We start from the raw sequence: 22,841 nt of genomic DNA on the forward strand, positions 1-22,841 counted from the left end.
ATTTTTTTCTATACTAAGTGGATTGATCTTATATAGAGCAGGATCCTATCGAAATGAATCAGAAATTCTAGTTTTTGTAAGATAGGATATATACTACACAGAAGTCAACTGTGTCACCTTTACTGCTGTGAACATAATCTGTTAACAAGGTTAGTGTATGTGTTTCTGCTTTTTGTTTAATGCAATCTCTTTTTGTAATGGATTGTTCACACAATAACACACGAGCTGTGTCCAGCTCTGCCTTTGAATCTGTGCAGGATCATTTGGCAGAATATTCCACGAGAAACAGTTCTGCTGGAGGAACAAGAAATGCTGTTACAGAATAGTTTCTTGAAAGATCCAGTGGGGATTAAGAAGTATTTAACTTTTCCCCTCTTCCTTTTTGGGGAGATATTGAATGTCAGAGCTCTATGTAACTAACCATGCTGCCTGATCAAAGACCGAAGAACAGCTGGATTAACGAGAAGTAGACCTCCCACACTGCAACATACTGGGAATTTGGGAAGAGTCAAGAGCATCTTCTGTGCAGGTGGTCCACCTGCATAGAAGATGCCATTGTTTGAAAGGGAACAACTTGGGCAGCACAACTACTGCAGAAGAAAATAACAGGTTCCATATGGAGTCCTAGCATGGCTAATGTCCATTAATAGTTCAGGACTGAGAATTGGAACCTATGCAGGCAATCTGGCTGGGAAGACAGTTGAACTTTTTTGGGGTCAATAATCAGGCGGGAAACCTGGAGAAAAAAATCATGCGGTTTCCCGAGCGATCGCGACTAAACTGAAACCACTTTGCTGAACTTTTGGGGCATTCTCAAGTTGCGCAACAGGTGTACGGCGCACCCGCATGGCAGATTAAAGCCCATTATTTAAAGGACCACTTCAACAATGCATTTTGAAGGAGAAAGGAGGCTACAATCAATATGCAACGTTCCAGAGCCAAGCCAGCACCTGGGTTCACTGATGCCGCCCTGGAGACCTTGCTGAGTGCAGTGAGAGACAGGAGGGAGGTGCTTTATCCAGCAGACAGGAGTAAGAAATCTGGTTCTGTCACAAAGAAGGCACGGCTGGAGATGGCAGACCAGGTCAGCTGCAGGAGCACAGTGTCCCGGTGGTGGCTGCAATGCAGAAAGAGATTTATTGACCTAACCAGGTTAGGAAAAGTGAGTACAATTACTGCTTGACCTGCATTCTACGAAGAACATTACGCCCCCTCACACTGCCCTGCGAAGTCTACTCCATAATATCGCTCCTCACACCCACTTAAGGCTCAGTTTCAAGTTGCTTTCACTTTCTGTGCACTTCTTCACCCCCCAATTTGTGCACCCACCTCTCCCACTCACCCCAAACCTGATGCAGTGTGATCAATCTGTCTGATAGTCACCTTCTGATGCATCTGCTTCATTGTCATCCTAACCCAAAACAATGCATCCATTGGGTGACCATGTCACCCTCACTCACTCACATGTCTGAACTTTCTCCCCTTGTAGGAAAATGCCAGGGACAGGGCAAGGACTGGAGGGGGACCTCCAGAAACTGTGGCCCTCACAGAGTGGAGGAGGAGGCATTGAAGATGAGCCGGATGTTGGAGTGCCTGGCCGTAAGGGTCGAGGCCGACACTGGCACCCGACAAACATCTGGTGACAGAACTTTAACATCCCTCACACACAACATGGATTAATGTTTTCAATGATTGATCTGTTGCACAGCTCAGTTGCTCATCGCAACATTACTTCTGCGATGATTCTTAATATTGCTGTATGTTCTCTTCCAGGGCCGTCATGGACTGAAGACGTGGACGAGGGCGATTCTTCAGAGAAGCTCCCTACCTCTGAGGGGGCACCGTCACATCTTAGCGGGCCATTCACCAGCGCAGATACTCTCACCTCGGTGGGTCCTATTAGAGAGGTAGTTGGGTTGTCACCTGGTGAGTCACCACACACAAGTGAGCACAAACAGACACTGGTGCAAGGGGCAGCGGTGGGGATTCCATGTCAGTGGCCGCACACCTCTCCGAGTTCTGCTCAACTTGGCACAGATGCTGAGCCCTGGGGATCATCCTTGAGAAGGAGAATGATAGAGGTACAGGAGCAATTTTGCAAGGGAGTGCAAAACGTGCCATGCATACTCTTCAGAATAGCGGAGAGGATGGAGGAGTCCAACTTCATCGCTAGTGGATTGGTGGCGCAGGTAAGTGCGGGAATGTCTGCGATGGAGAGAAAGGCAGCCTCCATTGAGTTTCAATTACAGCTCACAAATGAGTCCATTCAGGCCCTGACAATGGCTGTGCGGACTCAGGATGAACAACATTCTGCTGCCTTAGAAGACAGAAACATTAGCACTGGCCTTACAAGGCATCACAAATGTCCTCCAAACTGTTGTCCAGAGTGATGTGGCCCTGGCCATGGAGTGGGATGATGACGAAAGGGGATATGGAAGTGGGGACGCCACTCAAAGCGCTCCCACGTCTCACCTGTTGCCCCGACCTCCCTCCAACCAGTACCTGCAATGCTGCCTCCTCTGCAGGTGGCAGAGTCTACCCTTGCACAGGTGCAGGTGGAGCAGTCTGTGGAGGGGCCCTCACTGGCTCCAGAACCCAGAGGGTGTAGGCTGAAAGCATCTAACTAGTCCGGGCATGAATCTGAACAACCTGCCATTACCTCTGTTGCAGCCACAGGGGATGTACCACATAGAAACTATAGGAAGAGGAAGTCAAAGGTTTGTAATCACCAAGGGAATGCACAAGGGTGTCTGACAGACTGTCATGTTTTTTATTTATAATTGGTTTATGTTAACATCACATTAAATATCATGATTCTCACCACCACTGCCACGTCTTGCCTATTCTTGAGTTCCTTTTGTGAAAGCGCTTTTTCATGTGGTTGCTCCTGAACGGCGAGACTTAATGCCACCCATTGAGTGCATTTGCAATGGGTGTATGTGTTGTTGTAGGTCTGTTTTGTGCAACCTGGCGAAGGGGGGTTGGTGATGTGGTTGTAGTGGTCATTACAGGTGGTCTGAGTAGTTGGCTGTAGTCACTATGCGGATCTCCCTATGAGAATCTATCAAATATGATTGACTCCCTGGCATGACGAGCAGCCGGATGAGACGCTGCTCTGCCGATGGTTTGCCCATCGTCGTCCTCCTCATCCTCATCTTCTTCAATGTTGATGGCAGTTGTGGCTGCTTCTGGAGCGCATGGGACCTCATGCACCGGTCACCCTCTCTGTTGAGAGATGTTGTGCAGGACACAACACACGGCTATTATTCTACGCACCCTCGCTGGTGCATACTGAAGGGATCTCCCAAATCGATCCAGGCACCTGAAGCGTATCTTCAGCATTCCTATGGCTTGCTCAATGACAGACCTGCCGGTAAGGTGACTGTCGTTGTACCACTACTGTTCCTCGCTGGTGGGGTTCCTCACAGGTGTCTGCAGCGGCTAAGCCTTGTCTCCAAGGAGCTAGCCTTTAAGTGTGACTTGTGCGTGGAAGAGAGCTGGGATGTTGGATTCGCGCAGAATGAAAGAATCATGGCAGCTGCCCGGGAATTTGGCACACACTTGCAGAAACCTCTTCTGGTGGTCGCAAACCAGCTGTGCATTGATGGAGTGATATCCTTTTCTGTTGATGAACATTCCTGGCTCATGTGGAGGTGATTGCTACATGTGTGCAATCAATTGTGTCCTGTACCCCTGGCAAGCCAGCCAGAGAGTGGAAACCCCCTGCTCTCTCAGTCTGGCTGATGTCATTGATGGCGCCCTGGAAGGATCTGGAGGCGAAGAAATTGAGGGCAACGGTCACTTTAATTGCGACGAGCAATGTGTTGCCACCAGGCCCAGTCGGGAGCAGCTCTGCATGAAGGAGGCTGCAGATGTCTGCAACTACCTGGCTACTCAATCTGAGCCTTCGTAGGCACTGCTCCTCAGAGAGGTCCAGGAAACTCAGCCTCTGCCTGTAGACCCTCTCACGAGAGTAGTGCTTCCTGCGACGTCGGGCCCCCCGTTGTTCCCCTCTCTGCTTTTGTGCATGTCCCTGTGGCGCACCTCTGTCTTGTGGAGCTGCAACTCCCAGAACTGCACGCCATGCCTGGCATGGATGCTGTTGTGCCTTCTCCTCAGATGTAGTGCTGAATAATTCCATTGCGCCCCCTATCCTGATGGAGTCAGTTTGAGGGGGTCTAAAATGCAGGCAAGCATGTCTGGACAGATGAATTCTGATTTTGTTTAAACTGAGATTTCTTTGTTCACAAAGAACTCCCAGCCAAAGGTTTGTCTGAGGGAACTGCTTGCCCTGCTGCAAAAGCTCACCTTTTATCCCCATGTGTCAATCACTAGTTTAAATGTCCAAATGGCTGCCGGCTGGAACTCGCCTCAGTTTCCATGGCGTGTTTCAGAGGCCACCAGAGACAATGTTCAGGCGGAGTTAAAATCGTTTGTCTGCCTCAATTCCCACAAATTTAATTGATTTATGTACTTCAACAATCTTAATTCCCCCTTTAAATGTCATCCCGCCGGTTTTAATTGCCGGTGGGACTTCTGGGTTTCTGAAGCACCTGCACATCTAGATGTGTTTGGGTGAAACTCATTTTTCAGGGCATTGGAGCCGGGACTCGTTCCCGCTGCAAACTTTTAACATTTTTACTGCCCTCCCCGACCCCAACCACCTGTTCTTCGGGGTTAAAATCATGCCCTTTGTCTTTTCCTAATATTTCTGATTTAAAGGGAGAGTTTTTCAGTAGATATTATAAATGAAGAGGTATATAGATACACTGGGATATTTATATAATTGAGCCCATGACTGTGTGCTTTATGTGAAATAAAGTATATATTTTTGTTGATTTGTAAACAGAGATGTGCTAAGTCATTAACTATAACATTCTGTGTCATTATTTTTAAATTATTTGTTCTGTGACAGTAAATTAAAAATTACAAGTGAGATTTCATATTCAGAATATTGAACTAATGTAAAATGATTTAATTCACAACTTATAATACTTTAAAAGATTTGAAATAATGTATAATTAAAAATCGAAATATTTTTCATGTTAACTCATTACATACAAATGGAAATGAGAGTGTGAAGTTAGAAATTGATTCGATTTAGAGCAGAGTTCAACTGACAATTGAAAATAATTTATTTGTATACAATGACCCCTCTTTATAATGCGCCTTGGGAGAGGTTGGGTTGTAAACTATAATAAACAAAGAAGAGTGAAGGCATGATGAAAACTGAGTTACATATAATGCAACATTTAGTTATTTCCTGGTAATCTACTACCCAAGAGTACTTCCTAATGCTAAAGTACCTTCAGGTCTTTACTCTTTCAGCTAACATCAAGCCATCTCTATTGAGCTCAATGTACCTGTAATATAACATTAAGAAAAGCTAAGGTAATTTTTAATACAAACTTTTATATTATAAATACTCATAACGGCAGGCAGTAATTCAATGTTAGAGTTGTGTTTATGTTCATAAATAATTTGTGCTTTACTTCAATGGTTTAGGACACCATCAGGACCGATCAATTGAATTCCTGCATCATATTATATGTATTACATATTGCAAAAATATGAATAGGCATACATATTAATATTTTTGTTATTTTTAAATATATTTTTGTAAGATGTAGCTCTTATTATAGCTTCAAGATCCCTTTCATCCCAGGGATTTGACATTTTAACTGATAGTCTTAATATATATAAAATCACATTTATGGCTGTATTGTACGTAGGCTTAAAAAAGAACTGAGCTTTAAATAAAATGCAACCTGAGCTGGATGGTCCAATATAACCTTGGATTCCCAACCCAGAGAGTTGAGTTCAAGTCCCAGCCTTGACTGGTAATGATACTTGTCGGCCCCCATCGGAAGAGTTTTGTCAGTTTCCTGATTTTTGTTTTAGATGGGATGCTGTCCAGCAGCTGAGCTCTCTGTAACTCAAGAGGGAGGAAGCACTGGAAAGAGCGAGTGCATCCCACAGAAATGCACATCCTGCCAGTTAGTCATGGTGCATCGTTGATGGTGGCCATCAGTGTATGACACATACTATCCTGGTTTTATGACTTAAGTATAGAAGTGTTGAAACTTAAAAAAAAATGAAAAATCTAAATATAGTACATGTCAGTTACTGAATGCCTGTAATCAGGTTTGGATTAATTTCCCATGTGCTGTAATAGATTAATTGCTGGTTTGTAGGTTCAGCGTAAACTGGGTTGATATTTTATTGTTCTAAGACTCAGAAACCGTGATGGTAAAGAGTGTATTTTGTTTGTGGGCAGAGCTTTCCTTGTTAGGGAAGCTATATTACGTGAGATTGTGTTCAGGTTCCATCTTGTGCTGAGGACTCCATTTTGTGATTAAGAGACAGTGTCTGCAGAAAGCTACTGAAGCAAGCAGTATCTGGAACATGTCCAAGTAGCTCAGACGCTCATGGACCCTTCGTGGCTGGTACAAGCTTGAGTCATTAAGATAGTTGTCTGTTCTTTGTGTAGATCTGACCTTCTTGTAGATATATCTGTCTGTCTTACAACCATATAAGAAGTCGCATTTGCCTTTCCCCTAGATGTAGTTAGACAGGCTGCTTATACTATGTCTTAAGCCCACCATTGGATGAGTGAAGGCCATAGACCTTACCATAAAGATATTGGGGGTGATTTTAAACCCCAAAAACAGGTGGGTTGGGGGCAGGTCAGAGTTGAAAATAGTTGTTTTTTGGGACGCAACTGCAACCCGACTTTATTTCCGGATTTAACGTTGACGAGTAAAAGTACAGGCTTCCCACTGGGAATGCCAAGTCCAAAAATGTTGCTGTTGTGACCCAAAAAAACAACTATTTTCAACTCCCACCTGCCCCTAACCCACCTGTTATTGGGGTTTAAAATCACCCCCATTGTTACTGGAATGCTGAGCTAATGGAAGTTAATGTAAACTAAGGGTAAAGGTCATGGAAGGTATATGATGTAATGGTCCACAGCTAAAGGTATAATAGCCGGACCATTATAATGAAAAGTTAGAGAAATCAAGGGTTGGCAACTGTAATGTAAGGTTTTCCGTAACCTTTGCATCTTTGCATGTATTGTCTGTGAGTGCTAGTTCCTCCAATATACCTATAAGTGAAAGACAGTGTGTGTCTAGAATTCTCATTCCTGGCAAAGAGGAGGCAATTCCAAGCTTGTACAAGTTTCCTACCTGTTTGATCAGCACAATAAATATCAATTTTGGCCTAAATCTATTCGAAACTTTGAAAGAAATAGTTTGAGAAGTTTTCATGGGATGTTGGGGAACGCAGTTCAACAGACTGTTAGAAACCCCTAACAAACTAACCAGTCTGAGGCATGAGCTAGGTTCTTTCAGTGTTTCCTCCCTCTTGAAGTAGAAAGAGCGCAATTGTTCTATCTAAAAATAAAAAAGTTTGGAAACTGATGAAACGCTTCCATTGTGCAGTCAGCAAGTATAATTATCAGTCAAGGCTGGGATTTGAACTCAGAACCTTCTGTGTTGGGAATCCAAAGTAATATTGGGTTGACTTGCTCAGTTACTATTCCTGTGGTCATAGTTGTCTCTGCAGTATTGTTCAGTATCATTGTCTATCTTTCTAGTCTGTAAACCAAGCACTCCCAGTTTTTCTGCAATGTGCATATGTTAAAGGAATCCCGAGAAAAGTAATTTGCCACTGGGATTTGAAGTCTGTGTAAATTTCCAGTAAATTTCATCTTATTTTACAACATCTATGTAAGTTCCAACAAATAGTTCCGATTTTTCAATTGTCTAAGTTCTGAGTGATGGGGGTGAAGGAGGTCCACCAGTTTGAGAAAAATATAAAAAATGGTTGATTATGCACAGAGGCAGCAGTCTTTTGCTATTGATTGAGTGCTTCTGCCTAGTTGGATGATCAATTGTAAGTATTTGTACGAAAGTTAACATTTCATTTGATGCATGGACCAAATTCTATGACCCTTTGTGATAAGTGTTGTCAGGATGTTCAGATTTGGATGAAATATAGCTAGCGTGATTAAATAGATTTTACAGACTTTTGTGCGAGTATTGATCTAAATTCACCAGAACTGCAGCCTCTTATCAAATAATACAAATTTACTATAGAAGATATGTTAATGATCTTAGTTTCTGATCACTTATAAGACATGTTATTGCTTATGACAACAAAAACAAATATTTTCGCTGTCATTTGTTTAATTGGAACACTTGCATAAAAGAAATATTTAAGTTAACATTGTGGCACAGTTTCTCATTCTGCTATGAAATAAATTCACCAAGTAAGGCCATTTATTATTAATTCTGCTTATGTTCATCTATGCAACATTCTAGATTGCACGGAAACTACCCTTTGGGAAGTTTACATTACTGTTTAGTGAAACTCACCTTAGCCAGTGTCATGTGATTTAAAGTGGGCCCATGTTAATGATTTATGGAGTAGAAGGTAGTGTAAATTCGAAGTAAATCCAAGGCCTGAATATAAATATGGTATTTATCACAATGCATTTTTTTGCTGTAAGAACATGCTCATTGACTGTGGATGACAACAAATTCTGCTCCACCTTCATGAAGAAAAATCTTTGAGAATCTTTTCTCATTGGAATGAGAACAGTTAGGAGAGCTGCATGATAATCTCAATCTTCACAAGTGATGCAACATATTTTGATGTGGTTTCTGCCAATATGTTAGTTTTGTAAGGTGCCTATTTGTGTCTGAATGGAGAGATAATTGAACAGTAATGTTAGGATTTTCATTTATAAGGATATGTAGCTAAAGTCAGAAATTTGTCTATAGGTCAAATATCAATTTCTGTTGGTATTTCAATTTGTGTTCATTTAATAACAACTCTGAACACGAGCCAATATGTCACTGCTATAGTTCTGTGTAAATAGTTCTAAATACAGCCCCACATCCATTAACCTCTATGGATGGTTAAAATTAATCTCTAATTTATATTTCAAAGTTCAATTGTTTTAGAACCTTTAAGTTATTTTTGTAGTTTAATAAGAAAGCATTACATTAAATGCATTTAACCCGTTTATATCCAATTGTTCTTAACATAGAACTGGAATCTTTATTCGCATTGTTATATTTATTTATTTTTGATAAGACAATCAGCAACTCTTAAAGCACATTACTTTTAAAAAAAAGCTCTCAATTTCAGATTTGGATTTTCAGCAATATACGCTGGTAATTTCATTTATGAACAATTTTGCTCTCTTGGTATGCAAAATATTGAATACTGCTCTCTCCTTTCAATGTGAGAAGCACCAAATTGTACAGAAGGTAAATTGAGTGAAGGTGCATATGTAGGACCAGGATCTATTGATTGTGCACTGAGGTTTAATATACAAGCTTTGGACAAACAAATCAATCATTATCCCTCAATATTGATATGCTAGTCTAAAAGTTGCAAAACAGTTATACATTTTGGAAGTCTGCAATGGACATGACAATACCATATTTTAGGAATTCTTTTTGACACTATTTGCTCAGATTAGTAGAAATGTAAATCAAGATCGCCACTCCTGTCCACTAGACTATGCATCCCTTAGATCTTTCAAGACCAAACATCAAAAAATACTGTTGATCACATGTACAAATAATGGAAATCCAAGTCAGTAGCAGTAGAAAATAATCATAGTTCTTAGGGTGGCTAAATTGGTTAACCACTTGACAAGTGTGGACCTGATTTTACATTTTCTAGAAGTGTTGTGGTTTTGTCATAAATGTGGTGACCACCAGGACACTAGAGTCATTCTTTTCAAGACCAGAAAGGAGTCAGTCATATACTCAGCATTAGACCACCAATTAATTAAATACTTCACTACCAATAACTCAGCAGAAAATGTGACTGAATACCACTACCAGTGAATCAGATTCATTTTGCTGTTAGAGTGTCAAGGAGTCAATCATATACTCAGCACTACATCACCGGGGACTTTGATCCATACCAGAAGTAGACCACCATGCAGTTATACTTAAAGTACTGGCAGAAAATCAATTACATTCTTCCACTAGACCAACAAGGAATTTGACCCATACTCACCACTAAACCATCAGGAAGTTAGGCTCATACTTTCACCACCCCAGATTTGGATTCTTTCCATTAACAACCAAGGATATGGACACGACCCATTACTAAACCACTATCTTCTGCTGGGTGCTAAAACTAGTGACAATGGAATAGTGCACTAAAATGGTGAAAACCTAGGTAAAATGCAGCAGTATACATACTGCTGATATCATTCTGACTTTTCCATCCATTCCTAACACTGTGTGCAAATATTCACAAAAATATCAGGAAAAAAAGTAAATGTTTATTTATTAAGGTCTTTTAAAGTCTTGTTAATAATATTTTTTGCTGGGGGAAATAGGATTGCCTATTGAGCTGGAGTTAATTTAACAGTGGGGTAGCAACAGTGACAGACTACAGCAATGTTTTCAGAAATTGACCTATGAGCCTTTAAAAATGGGTCAAGTTTCTCAGTGTGCCACGAATGGCAGTGGATAGCTATCCAGGAGCATAGTCTTGGTAGATGGCTTACTACACACAGCACAAACCCTCCCAGAGCTCGGGTCTATCACAACATAAAGAACTACCTTGATATGGAGGATCAGTGCCTGTTGAATCTTAGGCACTATAAGATAACTAATGTAAATGTGTCGTGTGCGCACAGAATATTTTCTCAGAACTTCCGATATTCAGTCTAAATACATTACAGTAATCAGACCAATCTTTGTCCTTTATCCTCCTTCATATATACAATCGAGATCATATTTTTACTCTGTACATCTAAGGTTTATAAGATGCCAACTAATCTTGCAGCTGTCTAACATCCCCAATCCAGAGTAATAATTACACCCTGTGGCTGAAATTCTCGACTCAGCCCGTTTTTAAAGGCTCACAGATCAATTTCTGAAAACTTTGTGTAGTCTGTCACTGTTGTTGCCCCACTGTTAAATTGAGTCCAGCTCAATTGGTAATCCTATTTCTACCTGGACATTTTATTTCCCCCAGCAAAAAATATTATTAACACGACTTTAAAAAACCTTAATAAATAAACATTTACTTTTTTCCTGATTTTTTTTTGTGAATGTTTGCACTCAATGTTAGGAATGGATGGATGTGCCAGCAGATTCGGATCTGGAAGTGTCAGCGCGGTCATCGGAGTGGATGACCTCTTCTTGCAAGGCACCTCCTATGATGTGAAACACAGAAGAGGTTGCTTAGTGCACCCACACTGACATTGCCCTTGAAGAAATAACAGCTAAGGCATTGCAAAACTTGGAGAAAATGCAAAAAGTTGCCATTATCTATCATGAGCATTTCTCAGCTTTAACCAACCCTCTGTTGGTACTTTGGCTCCAACCTCACCATCTTCCACAGCCTCTCCTGTCTGTCCACATGCGATTTCTAGCATCCCCTGCTCATGCGTTCTGAGGGTTTTCACCAGTTGCATTTCTCTGGTATTAGTTATGGGCAAGATTTTCCTTTGGACAGAGAGAAAAGAAAGTTGAAGGCATGAGAGTGGCGTGGACACTCCCCCCATATGGGTGCATGTATTCCATGATGATGAGAGGTGGCGGTGCATTGTTCCTTTGAATGAGCTGTCCTTAAAGACTAGCAGAAGCTCTTCCAGCAGGCAATGTAAGTTGCCAGAGTGATGTTGAATAAAGATGGTGCTTGAGGGCAGGGAGTTCTGGTGTCCTGGCCAACATTACTGTCTCAAGCAACTACACAAGAAACAGATTAAGAGGTCATTCATCCAATTACTGTTTGTGGGATCTTGCTGTGTGAACATTGGCTGCCATGCTTTGCTAGATAATAACAGTCACTCCACTTCAAAGTAATTAATTGTGTGTGAAGCGGTTGGGATGTTTCTGAGAGATATAGCAAAGTGCTGTATAAATGCAAGTCTTTTTTTAGATGTCATCAATTGTTTGGATAGCTGAGTTTGTTAGAGAGCCTGAAAAATGCCACCATGTGATTTTTATTGAATGTGTCATCTTATGTCCAAGTGATTTATACGCTCCTTCTGACATCTTCCATTGGCTTCTCTTGACATACTCTTCTAGATGAAGAGCTACAGAAAGGTGAGCGTAAAGTGCCCTGAGTGATGTGTGAGATAGGAATGTAATGAAAAAGGGATCTGGAAGCAGGTGGAGTTTATTGGCTTGTAGACCCTCCTAGAAATAGATCATTCTGAGGTGGGAGGACTAGGCAGGCTCACTGGTAAATACAACAGTAACACCGCTCATGAGATATAACTATTTAGGAACAGTATCTGTATAATCGAGGTATATTTTTGTATAATATTATAGAAATATAAACAAAGTGTCCTCTACTTATAATGTCCCATTTCCTCTCTCTTCAGGTGAAGGGAAGCCAAGCACAAGTTGGGGTGAAACAAGGAAGAGCATTTGCCATAGAAGCAACTGTTGACATTCCCAATGTCATCCAACACCAACATAGAGACATCCATATAGATGCACCAAGATAATGATGTAGAGCACAGTTCACTAGATGAAGAGCTTACTATTACTTGGCAAATAGAGCAGAAGGTATCAGGAGGCCAAAGATAGTTCTGGGCACAGGCTCACCCAGAATGCAGCTAATTCGCTATTACCTAGGGATACAGATGTTCATTTGCCTGTTCGTGAACAGAATATACAGAAATATATACTGGAGGCTTTTGATAGTCTGTGACGAAGGAGAAAGCCTCCGAAAGCTTGTGATTTTCAAATAAAACTGTTGGACTATAACCCGGTGTTGTAAGATTCCTTAGATTTTGTTACACAACATCAAACCTGTAATAGGAAAAAGGTTTTTCTCATCTGAAGATTACCACAGAGCAAAAGGCACTGTCTGTGGCATCTGCAGCTTCTACCTCCAATGTGCAAAGCAATTACATAGTAAGAATATCCATAGTAACTATTTAGTCTGCAGCTATGAATGTACTGGAGATCAAATGCCAATAAATTGTGAGGAATGTATTTGACTTTCTTGCGGAAAGATTGCATGATGGAGGGGTTTGCAGAGCTCATCACTGCCCAGTAGGCTTTGCTTTCAGTCAACACCCACATACACATACTGCTTGGACAATAAGAGTCTAAATAGGGTAGAGGAGCAAAGAGATCTAGGGGTAAATCACTAAAAGTAGCAACGCAGGTTAATAAGGCCCTAAAAAAAGCAAACCAAGCATTGGGGTTCATTTCTAGAGGGATAGAATTGAAAAGCTTGTATTGATCCTTGGTTGGACCACACTTGGAGTACTGTGCACTGTTCTAGTCTCCATATTATAAAAAGGATATAGAGGCACTGAAGAGGGTGCAAAAAAGATTCACAAGGTTGATACCAGAACTGAGAGAATCTACTTATCAGGAACATTCTGGGGCTTTTTTCTCTAGAAAAGAGAAGGCTGAGAGGTGACCTGATAGAGGCATATAAAATTACTTGTAGGGGAAGACCAAAACTAGGGGCCATAAATATAAGACAGTCACCAATAAATCCAATAGGGAATTCAGGAGAAACTTCTTTACCCAGAGAGTGGTAAGAATGTGGAACTCGCTACCACAAGGAATAGTTGAGGCGAACAGCAAAGATGCATTTAAGGGGAAGCTAGATAAACACATGAGGGAGAAAGGAATAGAAGGTTATGCTTATAGGGTTTGATGAAGAAGGTTGGGAGAAGGCTCGTGTGGAGCATAAACACCGGAACAGACCAGTTGGGCCGAATGATCTGTTTCTGTGCTGTAAATTCTATGTAATATGGCCACCATTAGTATTTGTAAAATGTTACTCTCAGCAATTCAACAGTAAAAACTTTCAGGTCTCATGTTGTTAAGGTGACAGGATGCAGATTTGACTCGAGAAATATGGCCATCCTTTTCATACTGGTCTTTGAAGCCTCCTCTAATGTGTTCCTATTGGTTTACCTGGGTGCTTTTCTTGAGATCAGGAAACTTTGTCCCCCTCTTATTCCAGGTGGTGAACACAGAGACGTCCTCCTGTATTTGCTTATGATGGGCCTGAGTGATGGTGATCACTGATGGACCACAGTGATCAGTCCTCTTTGTAACCACAGCATCAACATGACTGAGAAATGTGCTACGATTATGCTATCAAGCCATAACTCTTAAGTGATTGCCTTTTAAAATCTTAGCCATTACTAAAGAAATTCTGTGGATATTGAGCCACTTGAGAAATCAAAAATGGGATTAATTGAGGCTCGAGAATTCTGAAATTGTCTATAGCGAAATAATGCGCTGCAGAATTCACCAAGGAGAAAAAGTTGGGATACCGTTCCAATTCATTGTCTCTGAAAATAAAAATTATATGGGGAGTTTAAGACTCCTGTTTCTGAAAGTGGAAAGCATAGCCATTTTATCTTCCATTTGGTAACTGAATTAAATTTGACGGGAATTCAGTTATGTTGATCTTTAAAAAGTGCATGACTCCATCAACCACATAGAGCTATAGAGAGCTGCTTAAAGTTACTTGTGAAAGATGTGACCACCAATATCTGATGTAAAGTGGCATTAAAGCTTCTTCAGGTATTTTAACATCACATTACTGCTGTTGCTTGAGTTGTCAGATGTACTGTTTTATAGTAATCTGCAGATATCAAGCAATCCATCTTGATAAAATGATGTGACCAAAGCCTTTGGTCTTGTGATCAACATGAAGAAAGCAAGATGGTGCTATTAATATCCCATCTAGATCTTTATCTGACTTAATAGATTACATCACGAATATTGTAGGTCCATAAAACCATTCTGACACCATTTTGCTTGACCAACCATGATATCAACATGGATGGTAAGGTTTACCATGGACTATAGCCTGCCAATAATGCTGAACATCTCTTTAACAAACTCTGAAAGTGTAGTCTTGTCCCAATATTAAATATAAAGGATGTCAATCTACATATCTTGTACGCCTCTATACAGCTGTGAGATATGAGCCTCCAATTGGGAATTGAGTCCAGTAAATGAAAATGTTCCAAAACTGTTTCATGAGGAAGATATGCAGAGTTAGTCATCAGGATTAAGTTATAAATTAATCGTCACTTCAACAGCTAAGTCTCTGGTCATTCTCATGCAGAGCAGATGCTGTTTGGGTTCCGTTCATTATATGACAAACTCCCACCTAATGGAGAAATGATTATTCATAGCCAGGAAGGAAAATCTGTAGGCAGATCATCGCAAATTTGGAGAGAATTGCTGGAATTAGATCTGCAAGAGAGGTGTCCACAGATGGGAGAGAAATGTAGACAAGTCTCTGTGGATAAGAATAATTCATTTCCAGGCAGATTTATGACAAATTATCATGATTATTTAGTAGAATACAAATGAATCCCTTGTGATTTTCCTCATGGACAGACCAGGACTTGGAGTGTGATTTCTGATGTTTACTGCAGTCTTGCAACAATGTTTCACCATTGCTATTATACATCAAGCTTACTGAAATAATTTATCACATGACTGACATAATGTAAAAATATTGTACACCTCACTAATACTAAAAGATGCAGGTCTCAGCTGTACAGGAGTAGATTTTCCATTTCAGTGCCAGAGTGTAAGAGCTTGGTGGTTGTAAGCCCTTTTTGCAAAATTGGTCATAAAAACATAAGCAATAGGAGCAGGAGTAGGCCATACGGCCCCTTGAGCCCGCTCCGCCATTCAATAAGATCATGGCTGATCTTCTACCTCAACTCCACTTTCCCCCCCTATCCCCATATCCCTTGATTCCCTTAGTATCCCTTGGTGCATGGAAAATGGATGGAAAACAATGAGCAGCTTGTCCTAATTTTGCGGTAAGTTCTTTGTCCCATCGAGCTCTTATACCCTGGTGTTGAAGAGAAAAATCTACTCCCTTATTTCTAATATTATTTACTGATCACTTTACAAAACTCACTTAAGATATAACTAACATTGCTTCCCTTGTACTTCCCAAAATCTCTTAGTCTTAGATTTTTACATTATAATTTTTTTGCTTTACTTCCCATATTGGATTTGCAGTGTTTGCTCAAGATGCAGGTACTTTACTTCCCAAATCCTTCCTTTATCTCAGTTATTTACATGATTATAAAATACATTTTTCTTCTCCCTACTTTTCATGATAGGTTTGTACTTCTTGCTGAAGCTATCATTGGTACAAATATCAGGAAAGACTGAACAGGCTGGGGCTCTTTTCTCTAGAAAAGAGAAGACTGAGAGGTGACCTGATAGAGGTCTTTAAAATTATGAAGGGGTTCAATAGGGTAGACGTGGAGAAGATGTTTCCACTAATGGGGAAGTCCAGAACTATCGGCCGCAAATATAAGATAGTCACTGATAAATCCAATAAAGAATTCAGGAGAAACTTCTCTACTCACTGGTGTGAACGTGGAACTCGCTACAAATATACAAAATTGATGGGCAGGAAAAGACCAGCTGGTCCATCAAGCTTGCCCCACACTATGATGGCTGAACCATCATGGTTTAACGCTCCTTCCCTCCCCCAATCCTCCCCCTCACACCCACCCCTCCGCAGGCATGTAATCTCTTGGGAGAGGCAAAAAACAGAAAAAACCCAGGGCCAATAAGGGAAAAAATACACAGTAAAATTCCTCTCTGACCCCCTGAAGCTATCAAAACCAGTCCAGGAGATGACATGGACCAAGTGTTATCTATAAAGTCACTTACCATCTATATGATGCGATCTCTGCCCCAGTCAGGAATTGGTCCAGCTCCCTCTTGAAGGCAATGCAGAGAGTCAGCACCCACCACACCACCCGGCAATGTATTCCAGAGGCTCATAATTCTCTGGGAAAAGAAGAACTGCCTAAATCCAATCTATTCCTACTCTTCCATAGTTTAAACTCGTGTCCCCTGATCCTCCCCAATCTGTTAAACTGGAATAATCTATCAATAGGGATGCTATCCAGCCCTTTAATTATTTTATAGACCTCTATCAGGTCACTTCTAAGTCTACGCTGCTCTGGAGTAAATAGACCAAGGTCCTTGAGCCTATTTGAGTAGCTGAGGTTCTTTAAGCTAGGAATCATTTTTGTAGCTCTCCTCTGGACCTTTTCCAAGGCCACTATGTCACCCACCATGTGGGGGGACCAAAACTGGGCACAGTACTTCAGATGCAGTCTGATCAGCGCCCTGTTTCGTGATGAGATAATGTCCTTTGATTTATACTGAGTGGTTCTATTAATACAACCCAATACCTTGTTGGCTTTAGTTACAGTTTCTCTACATTGGTCATGAACCTTTAGTGATCTGTTCCCCATAATACTAAGATATTTTTGTCGCTCAACCTCTTTCAGTATTGATCCCTGCAAATGACACCGATCCCTGGGGGACACCACTAGTAACATGTCTTCAAGATGACCCACATCCATTAACTACATCTTTTTGGCCCCAGGATTGGAGTCAATCCCTAATCCGGTTTGTCAAATTTCTACTGATACCACAAGATTCCATCTTGTGAAGTAACCTAGTGTGAGGTACCTTATCAAAGGCTTTCTGAAAGTCCAGGTAGACAATGTCTACCGGATTACACTCATCCACTATCCTAGTGACTTCCTCAAAAAATTCTATCAAATTTGTTAGGCAGGGCCTATTTTTGCAGAAGCTGTGTTGTGTATTTCTAATGGCCCCTTCTCTTTCCAAGTGATCAGAAAGGGCATCTTCCCAATAATTGATGTCAGGCTTATAGCCTGAAGCTCCCCGGCTCTGATTTGTCCCTTTTTTTGAAAATAGGAACTACATGAGCTGGCTTCCAGTCTAAGGGAACTAACCTGACTCTATTGAACAATTAAAGATACGGGCAAGGGGCTCACAGAGCACCTGTCCCATCTCTTTAATCACCCTTGGATGAATATTATCTAGTCCTGAAGCCCTATCAATTTTGAGCTTTCCTAATCTATCCAACATGACATTACTATCTATTTTAATGTTAATAATGCTATTCAATACTAAGCACCCCTCATCAGGAACATAAGCATTGCAAAAGAGTCATTTAACAACTCTGCCATAACCTGAGAACCAGTTTGAAACTGCCCTACAGTATCCTTTAGTGGTTCTTTATGGTCTTCTGACTACGGACATAGCTAAATAAAAGGTTTTGCTGTTACTACAACAATTATGCTCTATTTTCTTTTCCAAAGATGTCTTGGCTAATCTCACGGCTGTTTTTGTCTTCCTTAATTGCATGCGATACTTTTCCCTGTTCTCCTGCGAGTTAATTGCCTTAAGTATGTAGGACACCTTCTGTTTCATTCAAATTCGCCCATATACATTCCTCGTCAACCATAATGGCTTTGTTTTACCATATGCCCTTCTTTTAACCATTGAGACATATATGGCTTCATTCTTTTTGAGAATGGTTATAAATAGAACCCATTTGTCCTCAGTACTTGATTGCCTATTTAGTAGGGTTGCCCAGTTCTTCAGCAACTTTTGCCAGTTCTTCAGCTATTTTTGTAAAGTTAGCCCTCTTAAAATCAAGGACCAGCATTAGATTGGCTGCATCCTTGGATTGGCCAATAAGATTAAACTTAAATATATTATGATCAGAGCTGATCAATACATTTGAATGGGGGAGATGCTGTTTTCACACAGCTTATGGAGGAGCAATGCATCTCGGACAGCAACTTCCGGATTTTCACATTTAGCTGCACGTCTCCGCTCGCTGGAAGTTGCTGTGCGATTTGCGCATAAATAACGTTGAGTGCTGTTCGCCTCACTGTTATTTTGACAGTAAATTCTGGCCCAGTAATTCCATCAAGCGGTTCAGATGTTTTCATAAACCAAAACTTCCTCATCCAAGGATAAAACAATTGCCTTTAATTCACTCCCCAACATATTTACTTTGTGTGATTTCTCCTCTGCTGTAAACAGTTATAATGTACTTCAGAGGTTAATGGCCTTTGACCTGAATGTTACATCTACTGTAATATAACATCTAGATAATTTTCAGTCAGTAACGAGGGAATAGGACATCCAGTATTTCTTACAAATTCAGATAATGAACTGTAAGGCAGTGATGGAGGGCTGGCTCCTATATTGTATACTGTGTGAATTAAACAGTAGTGATATCCAGATTTTCTTCAATGCATGTACTAAAAGAATACCATGACCTGTATATGTACTTTGACTCTCCCACTAAAAGACATGCACACTTTACCTACAGCTCAGTCTTGTCCATCTTCTGCAAGCCACTCCACACATCAATATAGACATAAACACTGAAAACTGAATATTAAGAGAATTGTGAGAGGTCATGTTAAAGATGAAAGAAGCTAAGAAATAAAAAAACGAACATTCTTCACCATTTCAACCAGGTTTGATCATCAGGTCACCTAAGCAGGGTAAATGTTTTATTTAGAATTGACAGGAGGAGAGGTGAGTGAGTCTACAGAATTTGAAGATATCTCTTAAATGTACACAAGAAAAAAATGGTCATCAGTCAAAAATCGGTCGTATTGTAATATATGATAATCTACAAAGTTTTTTCCAAAGGGATTGAGTAATATAGTGCAATATGTAGATAACAGTGGCCTCTAGTGGTTACTTTTATAACATAATTATTATTGATATATTCCTAAAATAAAGCTTAATTTAACATGCATTAATAAAGATAAATATATATCATTAAATAATTATGAAGTAAATTTCTATTTAATTTATTGCATTTGCTAGGACTCTGGATTTCCTTAAATGTAGGTTGTTGTGCAACTAGTGATATTTGATAAGATTAGTTTGAAGGGGATTGTCATTAAAAAAAACTCTGGCTTAACAGTCAGTCTTTAATATTGGGAGATATTGTTTCATTCCTGAAATGTCTCTCCTTTTCCACTTTACTCAGCTTTTCTTTTAATGTCTCGTGAGCCTGAACCCTAAAATCCCTCTGTTCTCCTACATTATCCAGCTTTCCCCCATTCAAAGTATAATTATTACATTTTTTTAACCAAGATGTACCACTTCACATTTACTGATATTGAATTTCATCTGCCACTTTTTTGCCCATCCCACTATCTTATCAATATTCCCTTGCAGGTTCCTTTAATCCTCAGAATTGCATTAGTTGCTCCCCTGTACACAAGAATTATATTTTCGTTTTTTGTACAGGTTATTCATGGGCTTGTTTACATATACTTGTGATTTTTTTTTTTTTTGCCATGGTTTTTGACGGGGACTGAATCTGTATGCAAGCTGGCATTCACTCTACAACCGTAGAGTCAGTGTGAATCAATTTGACTTTGCCCTGGCACTAGGTTAGAATGAAAATGCAGCCTGACGTCAGGGCCCGAACTGGCACTGGAGCAAAGAGAAACAAAACTCCCTGGAGGAGTAGTCTTGCTCCACTTTGCTTAGCAGTTCAGTTCAGTTATTGACACCCAATTTATGCTCCATGGGGCTGATTTTAACTCACTACTGTCCTAGTTTTAGGCATAAATAGGGCAGTAGTGGGATTTATGTTTTTTTAAAATTACCGACGTGCCACTGGATGTCCACCGCTTCCAATTTTTGCGTGGACCTCAATTTAGGCAGCCAGTGCTCCCGCCTGAAACAGGCGGCGGCCTAATAAATATCTGTAAATCAGAATCAAATGATGTTGTCAAGATCCTGACGCATTTTGGTCTTTGCCCGTGTTGCCATTACCAATTCCTCTATTACATTGTAGCTTTTGATGATTTCAAAGTGCTTGTCCTGCCTGTAGAACAGTCTGAACTCTTAAGAGTCTTCAGACAGCACACTTTTATCATCATGGGGGTCCTCTTGGCAATTTCACTCTGACAGGAGGAGGAGGACCAGAAGGAAAGAGCAAACGAAGCTGCAGGGAGGGCAAACACAAGGAAGCATTGCCTGCATGAACCCATGCTCGGCAGCTGAATTGCACTTTAATCAGATCCACAGCTTGAGTAGAGTCCTCATTGAACAGATCATTAGAGACCTCAAGCAACTGTTCCACTGCCTGGTGGCTTCCAGCAATATAAAAAGTGTCTGCATGATAGTGGTTTGCTCTATGCTGCATAAATATGCTCTGCAATGGAAAACACATGGAGCCGCCATTGGATGAGGACCTTTAGCATGATGAGGAAGATGACGTTGATGACATAGAGCATGGCGAGGAAGTGGGAGAGCCCCAACTGAGCTCTTCAGCAACAACTGATTGAAGAGCACTTCAGCTGAACAATCCCTACTCCCATGTCTAATATCTCTCCCAGTCCTTCCACTCTCAAACAAACTGCATCTGCCAAACGTTGCAGGGTCACCAACTTTAGAAGCACTCTCCGCACAAACAGATTTCAAAAATGATTGTGATTGTCATGACTTAAAACAACTACTAATACTTATTATCACCCTGGTGACATCACCTAGTGCCTGTTTTAAGTGCTCTCTTAAGAACGTTTGTGCTCCTTTGAGGTGCTCCCCCAGTGGCTGCAGCATGGTAGGTGGAAGGCTGCTGTGGCTCAGTCCAGGGCATCTGAGATGCTGGTGATCAGCTAACAGATACTGGTTACCCAGAATCCGAATTAAAATGGCATCAATATAATGGCAGTGTAAAATCCTGCTCGTGTCCCAGGACATAGTGAGCTTTAGGTGAACGTTTTCTGACAGCGTCTATACACAGCTTTCCTCCAAATAGTAGATTTTTTGGTGTTATTATTTCCATCCCCTTCCCAACCCCCGCCTTTGCATCTCCCATAAGGATCATTTGGCAAATGGACCAGTTTGTGTAGCCTACCTCAGAAGGACTTGGGACACTGTCACCTTGTCACTTTGGAGGAGACTTTGGATGCTGAGATGTGGAACTAGTAACAAGGAGCAGCACAAACTTCTTGGCATCCATCTAAAGTTTGAAAAATGACTGACCTTATCCTTCCGAGGTAATAATTTCAGCTGCCTTGCGGGAAACAATAGAGAAACACATTGATAGTATTTCACTTGAGTCATTGAGAATGGAGAAAGGTTATCCTGTGAATAAGAGTCTATGTAAAAATTAGATATTTTCTAATTTTGGTTTACGAGAAGAATATTTTTTCAATGAGAAGATTTGATCTTCTCGGAATGCTGGACATTGGGACCAGAAGACTGGCTAAAATTCCACTATTAATTTCATCGAACAGATAGCAGACAGTGACTCATTCCTCAAAATTAGTCATCACTGTTTCTTTGCTGATGATTAATTAGACTTCCATTCCTAATAAAGCTCGAGGCACTTTGCATTTAAACCAGTGTAATCCAGGCAAAACCAGATCCATTTAAAATAGTTTTTTTTTAAATTAGCTTTAATCCAGTCCTTTCTTATATTTCAGCCACATTCATACAATAAATGTACTTTTTTATGTTCATGTTCTGCTCTTTGACACCTCGGGCAGCAAGTTAAAAATCTATCCCACTATGTTTGGCTTTCAAGGAGCTTGTAGATTGTAGGAAGAAGAGAAAATTGAGGGAAGTATGCATCATGGGGCCTTGGGAAAGAATGATTTAGAATGGAAGAGGGTGCAACAAACAATAAATGAAAAGATCAGTTAGTCTGATTTTTATGGCGTTGGTTGAGGGAGGAACGTTGGCCAGGCTTCATCGTCGCTGGGTCAAAATCCTGGAACTCCCAACCTAACAGCACTGTGGGAGCAGCTTCACCACACGGACTGCAGCAGTTCAAGAAGGCAGCTCACCACCACCTTCTCAAGGGCAATTAGGGATGGGCAATAAATGCTGGCCTTGCCAACGACGCTCACATCCCATGAGTGAATTAAAAAAAAGACACAAGGAGAACTCCCTGCTCTTCAAATAGTGTTATGAGACGTCTTAGGTCCACCTGAAGAGATAGACAGGGCCTCAGTT

General features: G+C 40.8%; 1 long non-coding RNA gene across 2 annotated transcripts in view; it reads left to right on the forward strand.

Moving 5' to 3' along the window:
* LOC137301308 (uncharacterized) overlaps positions 1-12,758 on the forward strand; it is a 39,484-nt gene extending 26,726 nt beyond the window's left edge. For both annotated transcript variants that reach the window (XR_010958264.1, XR_010958265.1), the window contains exon 4: positions 12,371-12,758. This is a non-coding gene — a long non-coding RNA (uncharacterized lncRNA). The remainder of the gene's footprint in view (positions 1-12,370) is intronic.
* Positions 12,759-22,841: the final 10,083 nt, after the last annotated feature.

This window comes from Heptranchias perlo, chromosome 33, assembly GCF_035084215.1.
Source record: "Heptranchias perlo isolate sHepPer1 chromosome 33, sHepPer1.hap1, whole genome shotgun sequence".
In the NCBI taxonomy this organism is placed as follows: domain Eukaryota; kingdom Metazoa; phylum Chordata; class Chondrichthyes; order Hexanchiformes; family Hexanchidae; genus Heptranchias; species Heptranchias perlo.